Source organism: Desmodus rotundus, chromosome 4 (assembly GCF_022682495.2).
Source record: "Desmodus rotundus isolate HL8 chromosome 4, HLdesRot8A.1, whole genome shotgun sequence".
Lineage (NCBI taxonomy): Eukaryota > Metazoa > Chordata > Mammalia > Chiroptera > Phyllostomidae > Desmodus > Desmodus rotundus.
In genome coordinates this window covers 8,601,064-8,627,206 of record NC_071390.1, presented here as the reverse complement: position 1 = coordinate 8,627,206, position 26,143 = coordinate 8,601,064, and the positions used below count along the sequence as shown (strand labels likewise).

Genomic DNA, 26,143 nt, shown 5'->3' with positions numbered 1-26,143 from the left:
AGCAGAATCCATCAGGGGCGTGCCCCTTGTAGAGGCTGGGGGGGCAAGGTGGGCGTTAATCAATCACACGGGTGACATAAAATGCACCTGCGGTGAGTGTCCAAGGGAGGGTGCAGGGCTGGCAACGTGTGGTAAATGGGGGCCCTCCTGGTCTGGGGGCCAGGGGAGGCTTGGCTGAGGAACAGAGGAGAGGTGGGGGATGTCGACAGAGGAAGACCAGACCCTGTGGCAGGAGGTCAATGGGAGTTCCGAGAAAGTGGAGGAAGGCCAGTGCACAAATCAGAAAGAGAACTTACTGGAAGATTCCATTTATCTAAAATTCCAGAAAACCCAAACCATCTTGACAGTGTTGCCCAGCCTGAAAGGGGGGCGGGGCGGAGATTACCAGGGGTGGCTGGCCCGATCACTGTCTCATGATGGGTGATGTCTGCACGGGCACACACACGTGTCAAAAGTCACCAAACTGCACACTTTGTGGGCAGCTTGTTGCACGTCCATCACACCCCAGTGGAGCTGTTAGGAAATAATTATGTAGCCCTGGCTGGTGAGGCTCAGTGGACTGAGTGCTGGCCCGCAAACCCAAAGGTCATCGGTTCGATTCCCGGCCAGGGCACGTGCCTGGGTTGCGGGCCAGGCCCCCAGTTGGGGGTGTGCAAGAGGCAACCAATTGATGTATCTCTAGCACACTGGCATTTCTCTCCCTCTCTTTCTGCCTCCCTTCCCCAGGTGTCATGGGCCTCTGGGGATGGGCCCCTACCTGCAGGCAGCATCTTCAGCTCCAGGCTATGGAGGCCTAAACAACAGAAACGTGCTGTCTCACAGTTCTGGAGGCTGGAAGTCCAAGACCAAGGTGTTGGTCGGGTTGCTCCCCTCTGAGGGCTGCGAGGGAGAATGTGTTCCATACCTCTCCCCCAGTTCCTGGGGGTTTGCGGGCCATCCATGGCTTGTAGAAGCATCGCCCCAGTCTCTGCCTCTGTCCTCACATGGCCTCCTCCCCTCTGATAAGGACACCAGCCATACCACCACCCCCTGCCCCCGCCCACTCCAGCATGACCTCATCTTAACTCCTTCCATCTGCAGTGCCTCTATTTCCAAACAGAATCGGAGGTGCTGAAGGTTAGGACCTGAATGTCTAAATTTGTGGGCGCCCCAATTCAACCCACAACTGCCAGTTTGAGGGATAAAGGATAACTGAGTGAGAAGGGGAGAGAAGGGGACAGACGGGGGAGGAGAGGCCTGGTTTGAATTCTGTTCTATCATTTCCCCTGGAAGCCTGGCCGTCACTTCGCTCCTCGGAGCCTCTATTTTCCTCCCTGCAAAGCAGAGATTATGACCTGTGCTTCCTTCTGCCACCAAGACTGTCCAAGGAGTAGAGAAAAGGATCCGTGGAAGTGTGTGGATGGGAGGCCCCATCTGCGCCTGCTGGACCCCAGGAGAAGCTCTCGTCCCACCCAATAGCTTCTACTGTTGCTCTTGAGGCCAACCCTATACGCTCGCTCTCCACTCCCTGCGGACCCAGAGAGAAGGAGGTAAGGTCCCTTCCCACACGCTCCCAGACCTACCTGTGAGCCCTGCCACACAGGTATGACTAAGTGCACCTGGGGCCATAGGAGTGAGGATTACAGAGCGACCACCTCTCCCTGGTGCCATCAGGTAGGGCTCCAAAGAGAAGATGCCTTCCCAGCACCTGAACGGAGACCCCACAGGGAAACTGTCATGCTCAAGCCCCAAGCCTCCGAGTGGGGAGGGTGTGGCAGGCAGAATAATGGCCCCTCCAAAACATCCACATGCTCATCACTGGAACCTGTGAATCCGTTACCTTACTTGGCCTCAGGGTTTAGAGATGTGAATAAGGTTAAGGACCTCCAGATGGGGGAGATTATCCTGGATCATCCCAATGAGCCCAATCTAACCACAAATCCTTAAACACAGACAAGGAGGCAGAGAGGGTCAGAGATGTGATCAAATAGGAAGAGGCAGGAGAGGTGCAGAGGTGAGAGACTCCGCCCACTGGCTCTGAAGATGGAGGGAGGGGCCACGGGCCAAAGAATGCAGGTGCCTCCAGCAAGGCAAGGAAACTGATTGTCCCCCAGAGCTTCTGGAGGAAAAGTAAGCCTGCCCAGGCCTTGATTTTAGCCCAGGGAGACTTGTAGCCAACTTCTGACCCACCGAATGGTAAGATTATCAGTCTGTGCTGTTTTAAACTAATAGGTTTGTAGTCATTCCTGCGGCAGCACCCGAAAACCAGTACCGTGGACCGTGCCCTCCCGTTCCCTGGAAAGGGAGGGGCTCAGGTAGGGGTCTAAGAAAGTGAAATGACTGTGAGGTTTGCTGTCAGAGGTGCGGACCTTGGTCCCCACTCTCCAACTCGGGGACCTTAAACAAGGTCAAAGGCGCTCTCTTGTGTCCTGCAGTGAGGGAGGGTCTCATCACAACTGCTCTGCAGGACTGGCTGGAGTGATGAGGTCATGAGGGATGAGGCCCCAGGTGCTCCCAGGGGCTGGGAATGAGCAAGGGGACCCCAGATAACAGCAAAGCTGGGCTGTCAGAGCCACAGGGACCTCGCGTCACCCCTGGGGCCCTGGTTTTGCTGAGAAGAAACCTGGAGGAGGATGGACACCTGTCTGGGCCCGACAGCATGCCCGAGGCTGGGGTCAGGGCGAGCACCCACGTCTCCTGACACGCAGCCCGGGAGTCAGGGGTCTGCTTGGGAACACTGCCGCCCCTGAAGGAGGCTCCCCCACTCACAGCTTGGCTTTCCGAATGAGGTTTTCCACCTCGGCGTGGATGTCAGACCCCGTAACAGCTCTGCCCCCTGCACTCACAGCCCCAGAAGGCGTGGCTCAGAGGCATCTCACAGCCCTGCTGGACGCCCGCCAATCCAAGGAGGCCAGACAGCAGTTAGACAACAGCCAGGGCCACCAGCTAAGCTGTCACCCATTCCCAGACCAGGTTCGAGGGGCTTGTCCCGCACAAGGATTTGTTTCCGCCCTCCAGCCAGAAGGGAAGGAGTAGGTCCCGCCGGGGACATGAAGGTCAGGCCTCTGCACAGGCAACGAGCTCCAAGGCGGACTGTGTGCTGGAAGTGGGGGAAGAGAGCAAACATGACTGAGGGCCCAGAGATCCAGCTCCTAGTCAAAGGGATCTTTCGGGCCTCAGAAAATGCACTGAACACTCCAAATGCATCCGCCGGCAGATCCTCCCCCTCGGCAGGTGGACGAGCCGCCCAGCCCCAGCTCTCAGCATTTATGTTCCCTCGTCCTTGGAAGGCTGTAAAACGGAGGGTCAGCTGTTGGCCGTTGTGTTACTCAGTAGGGGAAGGTGGGTTTTGCACCAACAGTAAAGGATTCTAATCAACAAAACAAACAAGCAAGCAAAACATAACCAGAGACATTGAAACTAAGAACAATCTGACAGTAACCAAAAGGGAGGTGAGAGGGGACAATCAGGGGAAAGGGGAGAAGGGTTTTCAGGAACAACTACAAAGGACACATGGACAAAACCAAGGCGGGGGGGTGTGTGTGGAAGCAGGGGAGGGAGGCTGGGCTGGGGGCAGAAATGGTGGGGGGTAAATGCAGACAACTATACTTGAACAATAATTTTAATTTAAAAATAAATAAACAAATAAATAAAAGGCAGTGTCAGCCCTGGCCAGGTGGCTCAGTAGATGGAGCATTGCCCATACACCAGGAGGGTGCAGGTTCGATCCCCAGTCAGGACACATACCTAGGTTTCAGGTTTGATCCCCAGTCGGGGTATGTATGGGAAGCAACCAATTGATGTTTCATTCTCTCTCTCCCTTCCTCTCTCTCTAAAATCAATTTTTTTAAAAAAACATATCATCAGTGAGGATTTTTAAAAAACACTTTAAAGGCAATGTCATTTCCAGCATCAGAGCGGGTGAAGGCACCACGGGAGTGTGGCAGGGGAATCCATCACCCTGGCCATTTCATCAGACGACACTGGAGAACGTGAAGGATCACTCCAGACGGCTGCTCCTTTCTTCCTGCACGCACCAGGATATTTTATGTCATCATGTGAAGGTCCATTAGCAACGGTCCCAGAAAATGGCTCTTTCAAGGTCAGGCAAGTGCAAGCAGAGGAGCAGAAGGAGCAATTACTCCAAACGTGGGGCTGCTCAGAGGCTTCCTGTTTAAAGCAAAGGAGGCATCCAGTCGGAAATAAAACGGCACACCGAGTTCCAGGCACGTTTTCTGAGTAAGCAGGAGCAGTAAGGTGGTATAGACAGACATTGCTCCCATGAAAGTGCAGGCTGGGGTCCACAGAAGCCCCGGTGTTTGATGTCTTCCTGGCCTCCCCTCCCTGTCCTGCCGCTCAGCTTCTGGTCAGGCTCACCCATTGCAAAGCCCCAGCAAAGCTGGGGTTGGGGGGAGAGCATGGTGGGGGCAACTGACCCAGCCACAAACGACCAGAGCCTATCCAGACTGGGTAGTCTATGCCAGCTCCAGGCTCTGACGCCACTCCCTGCCCTTGACCCTTCCAGCCAGGGGTGATAAGTGCACCATCCCAGGTCGATTTCTCTCATGCCTGCCCTCCCCTTTGAGCAGTCCCTGAGCTCTGTCTCTCCTCAGGGACCCCACTTGGGTGTCCCCTCTGTTGCCTACCAGGACTTAACAATCCTCCCGCCTTCTGCGGAAACTCTCCTGGACAGCTGCGGCCTTCTTCCTTCAATTGCCATAAACACAGTTGTTCTTCGACCACTTAGCAGACGTGGGCTCCCCCAAGCCAGGCCACAATGCATGCATTGGGAGCAGGTAGTTTACCTGAGACCCTATCCCAGGAAGCACAGGGTCCCAGAAGCCGACAGGTGTGGCAAGGAAGGGAAGAACACCAACAAAAGGTGTGTTAATGAGCATCAACCACGGTGGGTGGATGGGGCTCAATCCACAGCGAGTCCCCGGGAGACTGGGCAGAGCCGTCCCATGGAGGGCGTGGCAGGGCAGCATTTACCTCCCAACCCCTCTCCCCCTCTTGGTTGGGAATTTGGGGAATGCTCCAGGATGTCAGCTCCCTGCCACTTTGGATCAGCCACGCACCACGGGCCAGTACACACCCCTGGACAGAGAACACCCTTGGAAAGAGCCAGGAGGTCAGCAGCATACAGAGGAGGTCTGTTGGTGACCTCAGAGAACGGGGGCAAAGAGCACATCCTCCGTCCCTCACTCCCCCCTGAGCCTCACTGTGAAGTGGGCACAGGAGTGTTGAGAAGGCTGAACGACAGGAAGCGTCGGGCGGGCGCCCTGGCAGCTCGGTGCCTGGCACTCAGCGAGGGCAGTTGTGGGCACAGAACGACAGCGATGCTGTGTGCACCACCTAGGAGGGCGCACTTACAGAACGGGTCGTGTTTGATCAGAAGGAAAAGGGCCCATTTCTTTAGTGGAGTCACTGACGCCTCAGCTCTGGAAGGAACCTTGGAGGGAATCCAGTGATCCCTTCAGCAGACAAGCAAGGGACCCAACCCAGAGAGGTGAGGTGTCTCCGGGTGGGAGACCCAGGGCCCGCCTCCCAGCCTCGAAGCTCTGCCTCCTCCAGACAGCCTGCCTCCTGCAGACAGCCATGGTGGTCTGGGTACCATCAGGACACGCGCCAGTTCCTGAAGGCCCAGCTGCCTGGGGCTGCCACCCAATTCTCTCATCGTGCGAGAGCCTCACGAAAATGCCCACTTGCAACTGTGATGAACTGAAGCCAAGTGTCAAAACCCAGGAGAGATGTCATATTGATCCTAGACTCATGGTCCCAGAAATCTGCCATGTGAGTCTCCTTCTTCTGATTTAAATCCCTTTCTTTCCATAAACATTTACTGAGGCTTTTAGGAGCCAGTGATGTGTTGCAGGCATTGAGGACGGAGTCCAGAGGGGAAACAAACTTAAGTCGGTGACAAAACCAAGTGTGATAATCAAGAAGGGTTCAGTGCTACAGCAGTGCGGAGAAAGGAACAGTTAAGTGTGCCTGGGGGACACAGGAGCCGTGGGCTGAGTTGGGTCTGAAAGGGTGCATAGGAGTCTCCTGGGCACGGAATGCTCATGCCCAGGTGGAGAACAACCAGGGCAATGCTGAAGTGGGCGGAGAGAAGAGCTGCAGGCGTCGCCATGGCAGCTCCAGTTGGTTGAGCCAGCATCTATCCTGATTGGTCAGTGCCTGTGCTTGTATCGGCTGCTGAATAATTTAGCTCTCAGGCAGGCTTGCATGAGGGCTAGAACAGCAAAGGGTCAGAGGACTGAGAGGATCAGACTGGTTTTTAGAGAACCATCTCTCTTTGAGCACCAGCAAAACAGGGCCGATGCCGCGGCAGGACGTGGGCAAGAGCCAGCCCTCGGCTCACATGCGTTATTTGCTTTACTCCTGTGCTGCTATCATTGTCGGCAAGTTAGAACATCTGAACGTGAGCTGTGGAAGGTCCCCCTCCAAGACCACCCAATACACGTCCCTTGTTTCACAGATGAGTCGCCACAGATGAAATTAGAACTAATACCACATCCAATCCTTCAGCTCAGATTGGAGTGCCCACTCTGTCAGCCTCTGCCTGAAGGGCAGAGCAGAGAATAAAGGAGCCATGGCCTTGGCCCTTGTGGAGGTCACGTTCTAGTAGCAGCAGTGTCCAACCTGCAGCCCCTCGCGCAGCCCAGGATGGTTCTGAATGCAGCCCAACACAAAATCGTTAATTTACTTAAAACATTGTGAGAGTTTTGTGTGTGTGTGATTACATGGCACAATGTATTTAATGTGTGGCCCAAGACAATTCTTCTTCTTCCATTGTGGCCCAGAGATGCCAAAAGGTTGGACACCCCTGTTAGAGGAAACGAAGTAAATAAAACAAAATCCCCAGCTTGCTGGAGGGTTCATGAGGGAAGCAAGGGTGGTGGGATGCAAGGGTTGGCCATCTGTGGCCCGTGGGCCCCATCCTGCCCTCGGCCTCTTTGCGTGCCAGCAAGTCAAGAACCAGTTTACATATTTTAAAGAAAAAAAAATCAAAAAGGAAAAGAATATGCAAGAGAGACCCTACAGCCCCTAAAGTGCATGATGTTGCTATCTGGCCCTGTAAAGAAAGTGTGCCCACCCCTGCCGAGAGTTAGTGGGGAGGCGCACTCTCTAACTTGCAATTTCTGCCTTCCTGCCTTGTAATATGGCCCCTGTCTGCTCCCCCAGAGCTCCCTCTACCTTAGGGAGGATAAAATATTGAAATGGTTCGTCAAAAGTTCACCAGAGTTGGCAACCTGCCTGTAGCCATGAGTCCGGATTTCCGGACACTTCCCTCCCCACCTGAGGTCTGGAGTCTTACTCAAGTAACCCGGGTCTCCACCTGGCCACAGCTGTGCCTGCTTCCACCCCAACTAGCAGCCGGGAGCCACACACAAACAGCTTCGCCCCTGGGCCTCTAATCCCTCCACTCACCTCCACTCCTGCCTGAACTGCTGGGTCAAATATAGACCCCCGTGGATCCCGACTTCAAGGCACCTCCCTGGAAACCCAATACCGAGAAACTCTGAATTCTTTTCTTTCAGTCCAATCCATTTCTCAGTCCACAGCTGAGAGTGCAACTTTACAAATCCTGGTATTTGGCAACAGAGGGAGAAATGTTTATGCCCAAACAAAATCAAATGCACACCTCCAGCTCTGAGGGAGAGAGTCCAGAGAACACATTCCAACAGCAATGGGGAGAGGAAAGCCATGCAAAGCTGGGAGTGTGGCACAAATCCCCAAGCTCGCTGCTCAGCAGCATCTGTGATTCTCTCCATCACGGTTCTGTGCAAAACAGAAGCAAAGTTGTTTCTTAAAAAAAAAAAGTTTGCCCTGGCCAGGTGGCTTAGTTGATTGGAGCACCATCCCATCCATCAAAAGGTTGCAGGTTCGATTCCTAGTCAGGGCACATGCCTAGGTTCCGGGTTTGATTCCTGGTTGGGGCGCAGGAAGCAACCAATCAATGTTTCTTTTTCACCTCTCTCGCTCTTCCCCCTCTCTCTCTCTCCCTAAAACCAATAAACATAGCCTTGAGTGAGGATTAAAAAATTAAAAGAATAGATACACTGTGTTCTGCAGAAATACTGTAAGTGCCTGCATTTACGAGCATATCCAGACTGCGTGGACCGTCAGAGTGGAGAAATGGAACTCCCCTCCGTGAAGGTCGCTGTCAAACAGGACCCAGGCGGCCATAGAAACCATCAGGTGGGTCCACAACAGCCATTAGCGCCTCCACTGAGTTTTACTCACTGTGCGCCCACCCCCGCTCTGAGCACTTCACTCCAATTATCTCCCATAATGTCACAACAACCCTGCGACAATGGCCCCACTTCCCAGCTGAACCTATTTTTGCCCCAAACTGAATTTCACTCTACAGCAAACAATCTTTAAGCAAATTTTAGGGTGTTTTTTTTTTTTTTTTCTTTCAAGTATAGACCATGGAAAGTAAAGCAAAAGTATTCTGGAAAGTGATGAGGAGACTATTTTCATAACGTTGGGGCAGGCAAAGCTTTCGTAAACAGGACACAGAGTGTGCGCTTCCGGGGCTTGAGAACAAGCAGTGGGTGTTACTCAGCACTGGCTCCTGTGCAGGTAGGAGCCTGATGAGGAGGAAAGCGGAAGGGTGGTGCACTAGCACCACCGGCTCCTGCTTCACCAGGCAGCAGAGAAGGGGGAGCCCTTCAGACAGTTCCTGCACACCCTGCCAGCTTCTCTGAGCTGGAGTGAATCAGTTTGTTTCACTGCTGTCCCCATCCCAGCTGGTCCCTGACAGCGGGCCAGAATTCAAGGTCAGCACTAGGGGGAAAGGCTGAGGGGCCGCTGGGCCCCGCCCAACACTCCATGGTTTACAGAATGCCTTCCTCCCCACTCTATCCTCACACCAGCTGGCTGGGGAGCTTCTGCCCCACAGGACGGATAACGTGCCCGAGGCTCAGCACAAGCAAAACCACATACCTGAGGCCTCTCCGCAAGTGAAGAGCAGAGCCCAGCTCCTAGGCCCGGGGCCCAGGAAGTCCCACCGCACCCCTCCCTCACCCCCCGGCCTCCTCCCTGCACTGTCACCTTCTCTGGGGCAATTTGTTAGACCCCAGCTGCCAAGGGTGTTTGGGAGCATTATGACATTGTTTACAGAAGTAAGCGTGGGCAAACATATGAACCCGAGGGGAGGGTGGGGGGAGGGGAGGGAGCAGTGAGGGAGACCAGAATTCGCCACCCCAAACCATGCCACTTTGGCACAGAACTTCGAGCTGGAGACACGCCAGTAGCAGACACACAGCCCCTCCCCTACCTGCCGGAAAGCAGGACATAAATTTCCCTTTGGGAACATGTCCCCCCTCCCCCCTCCCATTCTGGGAGCACGACCCTTGGCCCTGGGGACAGAAAGTCAGCGCTGAGGTGGGCCTGCACAGCAAACCCCACTAAAACCCCCTGCCCTTCCATCCACCTCGCCTACATTTACCTTCCCACTAGTTATCACCCCTGGAAGGCCGAATGGTCCCCAGTGCACTAAAATACCCTGTAAGACCCCAGGTCCAGCCGTTTCTTTGGGTCTTCTTTTCCATGAAGGTCTCCATGCGCAGAGAAATTAAAATATCAACATCAAATAACCTCGGTATGCCTTTCCCCTGTTGATCTGTCATTTGTCAGTTTCATTTGCAGGCCTCAGGGGCAGGACCAAGAGTAAAGCTTCTTTCTTCCCCTACAGCACGAGTGTGCTCTGGAAGAGAGACAAGCAGGGCACAGCTCAGCTGACTTAGGCCTTGGATAAATGGTGCGAAGGAGACGCCTAGCTGGCCGGGGTGGGGGAGGGGAGGGGCCTCGCCATCCTCACAAAGTAACTTTAAGGACATGTGGCCAAGAAGGCCTCCCCAGGGACGTCAGGAGCCTCTGACCTCCCCAGCAGCTGACGCTCCTGCCTCTTTGCAGGGCCACACCTAGATGCCCAGCTAGTGCCTAAAAAGAGCTGGGGGGGGGGGCCCACAGTGGGGAGCCCCATGGCAAAGAGTGGATCTTGGGCTGCTGCCTCCATACCCAGCCTCACCCCTGGGGCAGCCCAGCGTAGAACAGGGGAAGGCACAAGCTCCTGGGGATGAGGCTGTGGCAGTCTTATGTATCCTTAGAATAGGTGCGCAGGGTCGCAAATACAAGGTCCGCAGGCCGAATCCAGCTGTCACCTTGTTTTATCCAGCCTGGCACCTTGTTTCTACCTGGAGGCAGTGCCTAGCTCTCACTTAACTGTTAAGGAGTAGTTACATTTATACAGTCCTAAAATTACATTCAGCCATTTGAAGGCATGCTCGAGGCTGATGCGGCCCATGGTGAAAATGAGTTTGACATCCCTGCCTTAGAAGAAATAAGGGCCAGGCTCAGAGGCAAGGCCTTGGCAAAAATGAGTCTAGCAAACATGTCTCATGCTAGGGTCTGTGAGCTGCTGTTGTAGGCCACACCCCCTGGACGGGGATAAACTCAGGCTCAGAGAGAGGGGCCCTTCACAACTCTACCCATGAACAGAAACACCTGCGGGAGGCACTGAACCACAGTGCTGGACCACTGGGGACCTCCTCTCAGAGCAGGGTCCCTGTGGGGGTCTCTCAGGCACCTGTCCCCCACCAGGTCTTCTGCTCTGACCACTCCCAACCTCACCACGACCCCTGAGCAGCCCCGAGACTCCAGGGCTCTCGAAGGACTCCAGACATCAGGGGCAGGATGAAGGTGGCCAATTTGAGAGGTGGCATCCCCAAAAGAGACATCCAAATGATACGGCCACACGTACTCAGGAGGTCAGGGGTGGAGAGGGTGGAGGAGGGGCCCCGCCGGGCAGGAGACAGACCCCACAATTGGCCTCCCCATCTCAGGTTTGCAGCCCAGCTGCCCCAGTGGAACTGTCCTGCGCTGGGGACCCTGAGGGTCATCTCAGGTGCCTACAGCCTGCCATGTGTAGCACCCCTGCCGCTCTCATCGTGGCATCCATCCTCTGCTCCTCAAAGGGGCTCTGGCCGGCCTCCCTCTGCTGCCTGTTTCGATGCTACGTAGATTCTTTTCCTCTCTGGGCTGCAGACAGGACACGCTCCCCTGAGCCGGACTCAGCTGCTGCCTCACGGTGTAAGGGTTCAGCTGCCACTGGTCCGTATCAGCAAGGACACCAGCTGGGACAGAGTACCTGTGTGGGGCAGACACTTCACACTCCCAACCCAGCCTCGGTGGGGGCTGTGCGGCACCCCTGAAGGTCTCTCCACAGTGGCTATTCTCTGTAGACCGGGAATGATGGGGACATCCAACTGGGTTCCTTGAGTTCAACAGGGAAGATGAAATCTTAGCACATGGAGGCCAAGTGATGGTATTCAATCACAGAGACAAGGTTGGCATAGCTTCCGTGATGAGCACCAGGTGGAAACCGGAGTACTTTTTATAGCCTAGCCCCAGATGCCAAGGAGCATCACTACTGCCATTGTATTCATCGGGTTCTCCAGAGAAGCAGAACCAATCGGACACAGACTGATACAAGAGGGGATTTATTCTAGGGACCATCTCACACAGCTATGGAGGCCAAGAGATCCCACGATCTGCCATCTATAAGCTGGAGAACCAGGCAAGCTGCTGGTATAATTCAGCCCGAGAATGAAGGCCTGAGAATGGGGGAGGGGACGGGGAAGCCGACGGTGTAACACCTGGTATGAGTCTGAAAGCCTGAGAACCAGGAGTACCGCTGTCGAGAGCAGGAGAAGATGGGCGTCTCAGCTCCTGCAGAGTGGATGAGCCCTTCTTCTGCCTCTGTGCTCCATCCAGGCCCTCAGTGGGCTGGATGACGCCCACCCACACAGGGGAGGGCCGTCTGCTGTACTCAGCTCAGCATTTCAAATGCTAATCCAGAGACACCCACGCAGACACATCCAGAAACAGTGTTCTGCCAGCCATCTGAGCATCCCCGAACTGACTCACGTTGGCACGTGACAACCATTACAGCCCAGCTATGAGTTTTTTACCTAAGTCCTTATTCAAGGGAAGAGATCACAGACTCTACCGCCCAGTCGGGAGTCCCCATGTCACAGCACAAAAGCGTGACAATCCGCCACAGGCCCCTTGAGAAGGAAGTCTGCTGCCACGACACAGCCCTCCCCCAGGTCCCCAGGCTCCTGCGCACTGGAGAACACCTGGACTTCCTGGTGACCACTGAGCCGTGGGACCTGGATGAATGGAGCTGAGGCACGAGCTCAGCAACATGGACTTCACCTCCTCCAGGCTCATCTGGCTCCGGATGTGTCACCGTTCATTCCCCAAGGGGACGAGCCAGCGATCCAGCCAGTGGTGAGTTGATTGCATTGGATCACTTCTGTCACGGGAATAGAATCTCTAAACAGAGGTGACTTCCCTGCGAGCCGCGCTCCTGCTAAAACCACCATGGACTCACTGAATGTCGAAGTCACAACCGTGGTACTTCTTAAGACTCAGGGTAAGGAGGAGAGGGGGAGAGGGTGACTTCCACAAACCAAAACAAAAATGTATGCGAATTGTAAATATTTTATCTTCATCAATATGAGACTTATCGTGGGCCCTTTCTGGCTCTCAAGACCAGCGGGTGTTATGTTTCAGGAAAGAATTACTTAAAAGAACCCTGCCCCACCACCCCACAGTAGAATTTATTATGAAAGATTAGCTGGAGGAAAAATAAAACACTGTCTAGTTTATTACAGGGAAACATTTCTTCAACTACCTGCCAAGCTTTCTAAAGTCGCAGGCCTGGAAGCACGTTGCTCCTCTGATTCCATTTTTATTTTTTTAAAGCCATAACTTTTATTCCTGCAGCCACACTGAAGACGGTACCCAGGGTGGCAACACAGTAAATAAATCTGAACTTTCCCCCAGGAGCTGAAGCTGTAGATGGTCGAGCTTCCTGGCAGGAACTCAGCTTTCCATCCATTCCAACGGACCGCTGTCCCCAGCCATGGCCCCACAAACACAGTGGGACCCGCCTCTGACCTCCTGACTGCCTTCTAAGGGGCCGAGATGCACTCTGATGCCAGCTGTCCCTGGCAGGTGCCGGTGCTCTGGCCTTGGGCCCTCTGGTTGCTCCAGAAACAGTTCTGTCTGTCCTCTCGGCCCACAGCTGGTCAGACCCAGACAGCCGAGGCACTGACCACAGGCTGAGCCTCATTCCTGAAGCTGGAATGCAGGCTGGTGGGGCTAGGTCTGCTTGTTCTCTTCAAAATCTCTTTGCAAGGGAAGTTCAGACCCAGCGTGTCCTTAGGTAGAAGCGGTAGCAGCTGCAGGAAGGGTCTCCAGGCAACCACAGGTTCATCCCTCCCCCATTCACTCAGTCACCCTTCACTAATTGTAATGACCTGTGGCCTTGGAGCTGTGGGAGGTCCTGCTGAGGAGGATAGCAGGAAGTGGTGACAATGTGCACAGAAGAAAAAATGGGTCACTAACTCCAAAACTGCACTTGGTGGGGGGCCCCGGGGTCAGGGAGGTTGTCCCAGGCAGGTCTCCTTCAGATGCCAGGAAGAGAACCCCATGTCTAACCAGCTCAAACAAAACACAGGAAGTCCAGGGCTAGCTGCTTCAGGTTCAGCTGCACACAGAAGCTCTGTCTATACCTGGTTTTCTTCGGCACAGAGGTGCTCTTCCAATGCAGGCAGAACGGTTCCCCACAGCTACAAACTCGCAGCATGCCAGGTGAGCCATGGCGGTGAAAAGGGCACTTCTCGCTGGCGATATTCTCACATCAATCTCAGGGAAGAGTCTGACTGGTCCTCTTTGAGTCACATGGCCATCCCTGAGCCAATCTCTGTGGCCATGGGGGCAGGATTCTTTGACTGGTCTGCCTATGTCCTGACCTCCACCGAGGCAGGGGCGGAGCCATGACTGACAGCCCTACCAGGAGCACGTGGCACTAGGGTGTTCTCCAGAGAAACCAGAGGAGTGTGGGAAAGTGCGCTGGGCAGATGAGCTCACCACCCCAGCCAACTGCCTGTAGCTTTGCTGAGCAGACACACCTGTGCTGGCCTTGATGGCTGGGCAGGGTCTGTGGGATGAAAGCTGGGAGAGCAGAGGGAGAAGTGTGGGACAGGAGTGAGCCCAGTGGCTGAGAAGGGGAAGGCTCCAGACCAACTGTTTGTGAGCCTCACTTCACATGTTGACACCTAACCCTAATAGGACGCCGTTTGGAGGTAGGACTTTGAGGAGGTGATTAGGCCAAGAGCGTAGAGCCCTGATGAATGAGAGCAGTGTCCTTACAGAAGAGGCCATGGTCTACGGCCATACCACCCCAAATGCGCCCAATCTCCTCAGAAGGGCCACGCGAGGACACAGGGAGAAGACAGCCATCTACGAACCAGGAAGCAGGCCCCCACCAGGCACCCAAACCTCCATTGCCTTGACCTTGGACTTCCAGCCTCCAGAACTGTGAAAAATAGACTTCTGTTGTTTACGAGCCACCCCGTGTGTGGTATCCTGTTACAGCAGTTCAAGCTAAGACAGAGAGGAAAGCGAAGGAGACCCATAAAGGTCCCCTCACCTGCCCCGCCTTGCTCCTATTCTCACCTCTCCTGGGTCGGCATGGTGTTTGGACCCCGGGACCTGGGGATGAGGATGGTGGGGGCAGTGGCAAGAGGTGAACAAAACATACGGGACCCAGACTTCCACTTGGGCTGTGTTGGAAATGGAGTTTGCCACTCAGGTATGCAACGCAGAGAATTCAGCAGGCACGCCAACTGAGACCTCCCCGGCAGGTGGACCTGGCCGCTGTGGAGAGCTGGCCACAGGCTCCAGGGACAAGGGAGGGCAGCCACTGTCAGGGTTCAGGGGCAGAGGAAGCAGTGCAGATGAGCCAGGAGCACAGTGCTTTTCTGTGCTTGACTGGGGGCTTTTCTGGGTTTGACTTTTCTGTATTTTAAAAAAATAAGTACGAGCACTTTGTAAAGCATAGGATTGTCTAACCCCTATGCTGTACACCTGAAACTAATACAGAATAATATTGAATGTCAACTGTAATTGAAAAATAAAATTTTTAAAATAAGTACTGTATTACTATGCAGAAAAACTCACCCATAATTCCAGTACCTGATGACCACTGTTAGCAGTTTTATAAATGTCCTTCTACACTTTTACATATGTTTATATATTTCTATGCATTTTACACAAACTTTGCAGAGGCAACTCTGCCTGCCAAATGTTTCCTTTAACAACACGGGGGAGCTCCTACAGTTTGCTGGCCCTTGTTAACCATGCCAGGCGGTAACATTTCCCACGCCATCGCCTGACAGTTTATTTCATGCTGAGGAACCTGAGGCCCAGAGGAGGGAAACAGCTTTCAAGTTGCCAGTAGGTCAGAAAGCTCCCCCAGCTCCAGCTCACTCAGGGCCCGTCCCAGCCCAAGACGTGGCTGCTGATGAGTTCCCTTCCGAAGGTGACACTGTGTTCCACCCGGGGCGGCCCAAGGCAGCACCTAGGGAGTGGTGGTCCGATCATGCCTTAGACCACCCAGCAGATTCCAGGGCTCGGCCTCACAGCAACCTGTGAGGCGGCCAAAGTGCCTTCCTGGCCAGAACCCTGGACTCTGCCACTTCCTGCCCTCCAGCTGAGCCTTCACTATGCAGGACCATGCCCCCAGACTTTACCTGGTAGAGAGACAAGGTGCGATCGGTTCAACCAAAGGCCATGGACACACCTGCAGCTTGTCCAGGCAGACAGTCAGGATTCACCCTCGGGCTGTCAGGGGACACCTGGGAGGTTTCTCCTGTGACTGGACAATGAATGCTGTGGCTCCAGGAAGGGAGCCCTTTGTTCATCAGCAAATATGGCAGCAGGGGACAGCAGGGACCCTGGCCATGCAGCCAGCCTCCTGGGCAGCAACTCCATCACCTGAACCTTGCCAGAGAGCTGGGGGACGTGGAGAGACTAAAGGACAGCAGGAGACACACCCGACAGGGCGGCAGTCGGCCAAGGCAAGAGAGGAAAACCACAGCAGGGCAGGGCCAAGGGGCCAGGAGCTCTGGCTTTGGAGTGGGTTAACCTGGGTTCAAAGTCCCTTCAAGTTCTTGTTGGCTGTGTGACCTTGATGTGTGGCATTCTCTCTCTGAGCCTCACCTTCCGCCTCCTATAAAGTGCGATTACCCATAATACCTGCCTCCCTGGGTCGTTAGAGATTGAAGGAGGTAAAGGGTAGAGCTCTCAGACAGTGCTGGCCACACTACCCACCGTTACCATCATTTGCTGCTGGTTTGGAGAAAGGAGAGAGATCACACAGGTGAATGCAGGCACCTGAAATACACTCCAAACACCAAACTGTGCGAATCATTTTCTCAGCTGCACTATGCATCGCCTGCCTTCTTAAACAGACTCACTGAAATGTAATGTTTTCCCAATAATTCAGAATTAACATCACCAGAAGGTCATATCCTGCCATCATACAGTAAAATCCACAGAGGTGACTGGAGGCAAGTCGGACTATTTGTCCAAACGCGAAATGGCCTGAACCCCGGCGGCTCTGCTCTAACAAGGCCCGCATCCGCCTTTTACAGGCCGCTGCTGTCCTCCCTCCGTGTCCCGTCCTCAGTCCCCGTGTCTCGCTGCTTTCTGCAGGCTTGCTCCACCCAGCACTACCTCCCATATCACTGCCACCGTGCGGTTTGGGCTGAAAAACCAGACTAAGGTGCCTGTTACACATGCACGTGAAGTAAGAGCTCACAGGTCCCTAGAGAGGAGCCACCCCTCGGCCCCACAGAAATGCTTGGGTCGGGCTCTCTGAGTGAGCGAGTTACCCAAGGCCTTTCACACCCACTGCTCACTCCGTAGCCTCGCACCAGGCAGCGGGGGATTTGGGGGTCAGACACCCTGGAAAGGTGGCCTTTGGGGATGGATGTCTGCCGTGACCTCCACTGTGGAGAGTGCTTCGAGATGCTTTGTCTCACACACATACAACATAATAACATGTAATATTACAAATAATAAAAATACAGTATCACTGAAATGATTGCCACCCTCCTTTAATATGTTGCTGGAACATAAAGCGGTTTCAGCAGAGTTGAATGGAAGTCTCTGTTGCCCTGGGTCTCTTGTGCCAGCCTGGGAGGACCACCATGAAGGCGAGGAGGGGCCGTCTGAGCAGAGCCAGCTATGCGTGGCCTCTTAAAGACAGCCCGGGTTTCCGCATCACCCGATTTCTCCTCTGCGCCGCACTCCCTCAGCTCACCCGCCTGTTCCTGAGCATCTTTATTCCGAAGCCACTGAGCCTCCCTCCCGCCGCAGACACGTGCAAAGCCCTACGACAGGCCAGGCATGAGGAGGGCACCGACGGTCCTTGCCTTCATAAGCCCCTGGCCCATGAGGGCAGTAGACGGGTAGCAGCGGTCCGCCCTACCTCGTGACCAGAATATAGCTGGTACGAAGTCCCTGGCACTCAGAGAAGAAAGTGACTGACTCTTCCCTGGTGGGAAAGGGGAAGCTTTCCCAAAGAGGGACATATGTGCTGACCTCTGAATGACAGGAGGAGGAGGTGGGTGTTCCTGGCACAGGAACAGCTTGTGCAAAGGTACTGAGATATGCACACTCACAGTTTGCGTGGTGCTAAGAGAGGCAGCGGCGGAGGCCCGAGTGAAAATGTCCCACCGGCATCCAACCACCACAACAGAGACAGTCTGAGCGGGACCGAAAAGGACCCGGGATTCCCCTCGGGTCCCCTACCCACTGACTACAGCTGACCCCGGGAGACCCCCAGTCCTGCGTGGAGATTCAGAACCCAAGGTACCGCATCAGCTTCCGAGCCGGGTCCACCCGAGGCCCAGGCACACCTTCCAGAGCCTGTGGGGGCCTGACGCAGGCGGCACGTGCAGACCAGCCTCGGCCCGAGGGCGCATTTCCATAGAGCAGCTGGTCCCCTGGCCAAAAAGGCTAAAAATAATCTCGGGCAGATTTCCAGGCCAGACTCTGACGCACTGGAACCAAAAAGACTCAAAGACTTGAACAGTTGATGGAAACTGAAATATCAACAGGCTCCTCCAGCTGGTGGAGCACTCTGCCCAATGATTCAGCATAAGATACTTGCTCGCTGAGCACCTGCCAGACACCGGGAGTCGGAGAGCAGGGAGATTGACACCAGCCCTTAAATAGACCGCGGCTCATCCTCACAGCAGCCAAAGAGGGGGAGACGGCGCTATATATCCTGGCCCGGAAAACTCCGGAGACGTACTAAGTGAAAAAGAGCAAGCTGCACACCACCACGCAGCGTGCTCAATTTAAAGGAACGCGTGTGTGCCCATACAGATGCCTGGCTGAAGAACTGTCATACCTCTTCAATACCCCATGCCGTAGTATTCTTAACCCTGGCTTGCAGATGAAATTAAGGTTCTGTGAGGTTAGGTCACTCGACCATATATATGGCTAGCAAGCTGCGGAACTAAGGTAAAAAATAATAAGCACCACTAAAATTTATATAGCAAATTTTTTTTTATTGTTATTCAATTACAGTTGTATGCCTTTTCTCCCCATCCCTCCACCCCACCCCAGCTGAACCCACCTCCCTCCCCCCTCTCCACCCTCCCCCTTGGTTTTGTCCATGTGTCCTTTATAGTAGTTCCTGTAATCCCCTCTACCCACTGTCCCCGCCCCCACCCCCCACCCCCGCCCTGGCTATTGTTAGATTGTTCTTAACTTCAATGACTCTGGTTATATTTTGTTTGCTTTTTCCTTCTATTGTATATAGCAAATTTTTTTAAATCCAAATACACACTAAACTCACTCATTTAGTCATTCATTCAAAAGACATGAATTGAATGTCTACAGTGTGCCTGGCACCATGCCAAGCTCTGGAGATAAAATGATGAAAAATACAAATCAAGCCCCTGTCCTCATGGAACTTATATTCAGGGATCACCTCTGGGGAAGGAAATGGGGGGCGGGGGGGGGGTTGGGGAGATGACAGAAAATATCAGCCTTGTCTATATTGTTAGAATTTTGCACAACAGAAATTAATCCACTACTTGAATAATTAAAATGTATTTGTAATATTTTCATTGAACAGGTAACTTGGGCTCTGGGGATATTTCATCTTCAAGCCTGGTGCCCCACTGCTAAACGTTTATTCTAAAAACTTGTGTTTTAATTACGGTAACAGTCATGTGCCTTCGGAAAAGTAAAACATGGACAGCCGCCACGTCGGGGGACCTCGCCACCCACTAGCCACTGTGCCAAACCTCTTACTGTCACCCCCGGTCTGACCCTCACAACCACACCACGAAGCACCCACTTCACAGATGAGTTCTCAACCAGGTGTGATTCCGCCCCCATGGGGTATGTGACGAAGTCTGCAGAGATTTTGGGTTGTCACGTGGCAGGAAAGGACGCAGTTGCTACTGTCACCTAATGGACAGAGTCCAGGGATGCTGTGAACACCCTGCAATGTGCAGACTGGCCCCCAGAACTGTCTTCCTGTCAGTGAATGTCAGTGGTGCTGAGGTTAAGGAGCCTGTTACTAATGGAGAAACTGAGGTTCAGGAGGAGGACAACCTGCTCCAGGCCCCACTGCCACTGTGGTTGGCACAACAGCGGCCACACTGACTTCTGACTCCTACCTTACATGGCGAAGTGAATTAACGTTGGGCATGGAATTAAGGTTGCTAATCACCTGATCTTAAAATAGGGAGGTTATCCTGGATTATGAACAAAATGTCCTCAACAAGGGTCCTTAAAAGTGGAAGAGGGCCCTGGCCAGGTAGCTTAATTGGTGAGACCATTGTCCTGATACACCAAGGTTGCAGGTTTGATCCTCGATCAGGGCACATACAAGAATCAACCAATGAATGCATAACTAAATGGAACAACAAATTGATATCTCTCGCTAAAATGAATTTTTAAAGAGTTTCTTGAAAGAGGGAAGCAGAAGAAAAAAACAGGTGGCAGCATAAGAAGGTAAGAAGGACTTAGTTTGTAGATGCTGGCTTTGAAGAAGGAGGGGGAAAGGGGGTGACTCGAAGGAATGCAGGCACCTCTAGAAACTTTGGAAAAGGCAAGGAAGCAGATCTCCCCTAGAGCGTCCAGACAGAAGCCAGGTCTGCAGACAGACACCTGATTTCAGGCCAGTGAGACCCATTTCAGACCTCTGACTTCAGAATGGTAACAAAATAAGTGTGTGTTGTTTTAACCCACTGTGTTGGTGGTAATTGATCACAGCAGCCAGAGAAACCCAATTAGCCTCCCACCAAAGCATCAGCACCTGTTTGCTTGTCTGTCTGCCCAATTAGAGTGTAAACTCCAGGAGCTCAGGAGAAGGTCAGTCCCATTCACCACGTGGTCCCAGGCCTTGCTGGTGAACAAATAAACTTTAGAGCTGGAAAGAGCCAAGAAAACCCTTAGGCCATCCAATTATTTTAAATGAGAGAAACCGAGGTCCAGAGAAGGGAATGACTTGCTCGAGGTTGCTCAATTTATACCAGCCTCGGCCACCACCTGCCTTCTTTTCAGTCACTAGGCCACAGAAGCCCCAGGACAGACACTATTGCCAACTCACCATCATGGACAGGCACTTGCGGGGCACAAGAAATGCCTGGGGAACTCAGGACAGCTGGGAAAATGTAAGTGTAGGCCAAGTAAGACCAGAAGATGGCTAAAACGACTTGAGCAGTCTTTAAAATGTTCATCCACGCAGCGCAGCTGACCCGTCTGTACCTTCTAGGACCAGCACCTGCCTGATCAGCTCAACTAGGGAGGCACTTTCACCTGAAGCTTTAGTAAGGCCCACGGGCACCTAGCTGACGGCCACCCTGAAGCCTGCTTTCAAGAAGCTTAGCATTTCACACCTCTGGCCAGAGCCAAAGCTTCAGGCAAACTGGGAAACTGGCACTTCATCCCCAAAACAATTTTTTCCGCCTGTCGGAAAACTGTCACAATAGACTGATTCCATTAGAAAAAGACACCACTCCAGAACTGCCAGAAAACGATCATAGATTCACTGGAATATGTAGTCCCATGCCTGTGCAGTAAAAGGCATCCTCTTAAGTGGGAAGCCCTGGGGCGGTCGGTGCACAAGCTGCAGAACTGTACACAACAACTCTGCCTGGCAACCTGGTCTGACCCCCCGCCCGGACCTCAGGCCCCCTGGAGAACAACCTGGACCTCACAGTTTGCTGTTTTATGTGTAACTCCACTGCTCGGGGCCCCAGCTCTTATTCCTCCCCACTTGCAGACAGCAGGGGTTGAAGATGAGCACGAGAAGATTGATGGGCCCATTCAGGGAAGCACTCAAGGAGGTGGGGCGGCAGGATGCAGTGAACTCTAACGGAATGAGCGTCCATGGGCCAGGAGAGGGTGGAGGAAGGACGGTGGCTCACAGCACAGGTCTGGCAGAAATCCCACCCACCAGCCCACTGGGAGACGCTGGGCGCACTCTTCTTGCTTCTCAAAACTTCATTTCCTTTTTGTGAGACGAAAGGACTGCTTGCAGGACTGCTGGGAGGATTTGGGAAATGATACCAGTTCATGCCCAGTGCCTTGCAAGGGCACCGCACCTGAGAGCTATTGTTATCACTGTTATTATCAGCACCATCAGCCCTGGGACATCTGCCTTTCAGACTGTCAGCCTCCAGCCTTATCCTGCTTTAAACCAAATACAAACGGGGACAACTCAGACCTGTAAAAGCAAACCTCATTCCTGGGGGGCGGCAGGTGCAACGCAGACAGAAAGGAGTACTCACTGTACCCAAGTGCCCACTCCTGGGTAAACGGGAAAACCCGGACTGCTTTGACTTGGAGTGGGTTTTGTCTGGGGGGCGATCTCTGACACGGGGAGCTCCCTGCGTGCTCTCCTCCGGCCCCCGCTGCCTGTGCTGCTGGCCAGCCTCTCCCACGGGTCCGCAAAGCCCCAGGGCCAGAAGATGACCAGGTGCATTGAGTAGGCCCAGCTCTGCAGCGAGAGAGACACAGGTTTCCGCACGAGCCCTTCTGAGTGTCAGCTGTGCGGCCTTCGCCTCAGCTGCAGTAACACGTGGCGATCACGGTACCTGCCTCACGTGGCCGTCGTGCCGAGGGCCAGGAGCCAGTGCTGGAAAGTAGAGCACCTGGTCTGACGATGCGGCCTCACTAGCATCACTGACAGCTGGGAGGCTTTGCCGCAAGGCCTGGGCCTTGGGAGCGAGGAGACTCCATGAAGCCCCGTGTTCTCGGTTCTCTGATTTCCTTCCTGCCCTTGTCCACACACACAGTCCCAACCCAGCTGTCACCTCTCTCGGGCCAGAATATTGTGCCCTACCTTTCCGACAGAACCACCAAATGCATTCACTTCATATCACTCACTGCGTGTTCCAGTTAGAATGAATTCAGCTGCAGGTAAAAGAAAACCGGACTCAGTGCCGCAACGACAAAGGTGTGTATCTTGTGTAGCAAGTCACCGAGGGAAATATCCCGAGGTCAGCCGTGCCCAGCGTGCCAGCGCTCTGTCCTTAGACTTGCCCCTCAGGGTGGCCTCAGCTCCACGACCTCCTGGTGGGCCAGAAGAAGGGCAAGCGGTCAGTTTGTTTTTCTCTTTATCAACAAGGGAGCCAATTCCCTCCCAGAATCCCCCTAACACACCTCCGCTTTCACATCAGGAACTGGGGCAGGGCCTCCAGCCCTCGCCTGACCCAACCCTTGCCCAGGGGAAATGGGTGTTTCTGTTGGCTTCTACCTGTCACAGCGCATCCGAGGTGGAGGGAGCGGACTTACCTGGAATAAGAATAAGGAAGCAAGAAGGGGAAAGTGCCTGCGACTCGACACCATGAGCCCCTCACTGATGACAGGAAGGAACTGGGGCCCAGACTGGTTAGGTCCCTCATCCAAGGACACGTGACTTTGCAGAAGGCCCAGGAAGCTCCCACCACTTCCCCACATGCCTTCGCGACTCACTGGCCAACTCTAAGCCCCCAAAGGGCAGGAGCGCCATCCCCAGGCCTCTCGGAGCTTAGCCGGAGACACGGTGTGAACAAAGTCAACACTATTACAGAAGAGAGCCCCCAGCGGGCCCAGACGCCCCTCACCCTCATCCAAGCCCCACGGCTGAGGAGCCAAAGCCCTTCCTGCCCCACGAAAGAGCTTGGCAGGCAAGTCGGCGGGAACCCAGAGCCTGACAAACGGCGTCTCTGTAGCTGGCTGGACACCCGCCAAGCTGCCTCGTTCCCCAGGGCTGACCTCATGTTTCTGAAGAGCCTCAAGAAGCCTCAGGTCTGTGTGTTGCCTCCCCTGGTTCAGTTCTGCCGCCAGCAAAGGAAATGGCTCAGGCTGGGGGCCATGCAGAGAGCGGGGGTACGCAGAGCCCCGCAGCCCATCCTCACCCCCCACCTCTGCCCTGCCAGAGCCCTCCACCTGTGCCTGCAGGCCCATCCCTGAGGACACTGAACAGCAACAACCTCTCACCTCTGTGATGAGGCCCATGCTGATCTGATCTCCTGCCTCCACCAACCCGAGGATGTCCCTTGAAGACACTTTCACACTCTGGATCTTTCCGTCTTTTGTTTCAGACTTCTGCAAAGGGAACAAAAGGCAGACTTCACTGGAGGTGCTAAGAACATCTCTGAAGTAAGCTCCACCACCTCAAAGAGAGCTAAAGAGCTCGCGGCCAGGCTGCAGCCTAGCTGGGCAACAAAAGCAACCGCCCAGTTAACCCAAAGCTGAACCAGGCACCCACCCAGGCCTTCCTGTGGCCACCCAGTGCCCCGAGGCCAGTGTGTGCTGGAAAACAAAAGCCCTCATGCACATTGGGCTCCACTCCCAGATGTCCTCTCCAAACAAAGACCTACTGGCATATGACAATGGCCAAGGCCATAGCAGACAAGTTGAGCAGCCTGGGGAAACAGCACGGAGCCGCCAGACCTCCCGCAGGACACAGGAGCTCCCTTCCACCCCTGGGCAGGGCATCTTCTGGAAATCATCACTACCCACCCACCCTGCAGCGCTACATCAAGGCATTTGTTCTCGTTCGCGTGCACTGAAAGGTTTTCACTCCCCTTGTAAAACCCCAAGGTGACAGCATGTAGAGAGGAGAGGGGCCTCACCTTCGGCCATCCTCTCTTTGGGCCACCCAAGGGGTCAGACACAGCAGCTGGTGGTTTTAAACTCTCCTTGCAGAAGTTGTCCTCAGAACAGTGGCTCCCACCCCTCAGAGCTTGCAGTGTCTGCATACCTTGGAAGTATGCAGGCTGCAGGGCTGTGCGAACAGAGTGGAATTTTCCATTTATAGAAAATAACCTTCATACCCCTCTGGGGGCCTCGTTCTCGTGGTAAGAGCTCAGAGTTGTGTCAGCAAACCTGCCACACTTCTGCAGGAGCCCCACGCCTTACAGGCTCTTTTATTTATTTTTGGTGGGAGAAGGGGAGGAAATAAAGGAATGACTTTTTCACTTGGGTGCCAACACAAACTTGAAAAAGGAACTGGGTTGGCAAGTGGAGAGAGCATTACTGCCTGGTTTCGGGACTTCAACCAAGCTTTAGGGAGGAGGAAGTGAGGAAGAGACTAGGGAAACAAATCTTCGACCCCTCACAGGGACAGGTGGCCAGAACGGAATCACATCACCACCTCAAGCCCTTCCCCATGCCGGCCGCCTGGCCCCTGGACGGCCCTGGAGGGCAGTGGCCCAAGCCAAAGGTATGGCCCCTTCTTCCAGTGTCCCGCGTCCTACACTTGATTTCTGCTGGTGCACACATGGACTCCTGGTGTGAAACACCTCCGGGTCCATGGTATAGCAGGAAAGCCACCAAGCTAGGCGTGATGGGACCCAGTTCTTGCTAGTGCATTCACCGTGTGACCTAAAAGAAGTCCTTCTCCCCGAGAGGTGGGGAGTAAGACTGATCTGACTAACCCTAGAGACCCCATCCACCGCTGACATGCTGACTCACTCTTTCATTCTAACGGGAACTGGTGGCAGCAGAGGCTCTGGGCATCCTCCCCTGGGCCGTTCTCAAGCTGCTGGGCACAGCCACCTGCCTAATGAGGGCTGCCAGCTCCTTGTTTCAATAGCCATGGGGGAAGGAAAGCCCTCCCCTGCCAGCCCGTCCACCAGAAGAGGCATGTTCCCAGCCCCACAGAATCCCACAAGGCCCCTTCCCAGTACCCTTCCATGAAAACACAAAAAAGTGTTGCCCCTTCTCCTGGGAAAGGCATGACCACTGCACACCCTCCTATTCAAAAATCCTACTTTTTTCCATTGTTTTTACAAAAATATTGTATGCATTTCAAAGTATTAAACTGTGGTGCTAAATATGCTTTGCGTTTCAAATGGCACATACACCTCAGATCTCGAAACAGTGCCCCCATCCAGGGGGGATGGGTCAGAGCTGCTCTCACGCACACCCCTAATCCTAGGGCCGGAAAGTTTTCTGGCCCACTTCCCACCTCTACCTAAGTCACCAGTTAAATGGCACCCAGGCTCTGAACACTTGTTGGGAAGCCCCTATAGGAAGTGCTGTGTCTCTTCCACTACTTACTAAGGCGACAACCCTAACCTGTGTGAACCTCAGAGGTTTGGGCAGGATTTCATCCAGCTGAAATCTCTCCAAAGTGCTGTGCAAACATTAAGTTACTTGATTGCTAGGTGTCTCTGGCTCCAAAACTGCATCCTTAGATTGCGCCCAGTCCTACCTCCCCACAGCTTTTCTTGCTGATGCTGGTGAGCAGGTAGGAGGCGAGAAGAGGCTCCTGGCTCTGGGATTAAAGGCTGGGAGGTGGGTGTGTAGACCTTGGGTCATTCCTCCATCGCCATAACTATCCCGTCCTTGGCGAGTCTCACCACTAAGCCAAGGGAGCCCGACGCCTGGTCACCTGTTGAAACCCCGGTCCCAGTCACCTGTTCAACCCCAGGGCACAGAGCTCAGAGGTAGGCGGGTTCCAGCAGACAGCCCTCCCTGGCTCTTCTCTTCTCTACTTACCCCTCCAGGCCTCACGTCGCGGGCAGGGCACGCCCCTCCCCCGGTTTCACCAATCAGCGTCCGGAGCGGCACCCGTGGTGCAGGGGGCTTCTGGTCCGCAGCCAATTAGCGCCGGGGCCCGTGGCGGTGCATGGTCCGCCCCTCCCAGAATGAAAGCCACCCAGCAGCTGGCGAGGCTGGCGCAGCGCGCTGGGCGCTAGAGCCTCGCTGTCCGGAGCGGAGCGCGTGCCCGCCTCTGCTCCGCCTCCGTCCGGGGCGCGGGCGAGGTGGCCGGGGC

The 26,143-nt window shown here is 54.2% G+C and overlaps 1 long non-coding RNA gene across 1 annotated transcript; it reads right to left on the bottom strand.

The window, feature by feature from the left end:
- Positions 1-3,803: 3,803 nt before the first annotated feature.
- Positions 3,804-26,067, bottom strand: LOC123479270 (uncharacterized). The gene is made up of 4 exons (XR_006654837.2): positions 25,867-26,067; positions 23,359-23,466; positions 22,264-22,449; positions 3,804-4,149 (listed from the first exon to the last, which is right to left on the bottom strand). It is a non-coding gene; the product is annotated as an uncharacterized lncRNA (long non-coding RNA).
- Positions 26,068-26,143: the final 76 nt, after the last annotated feature.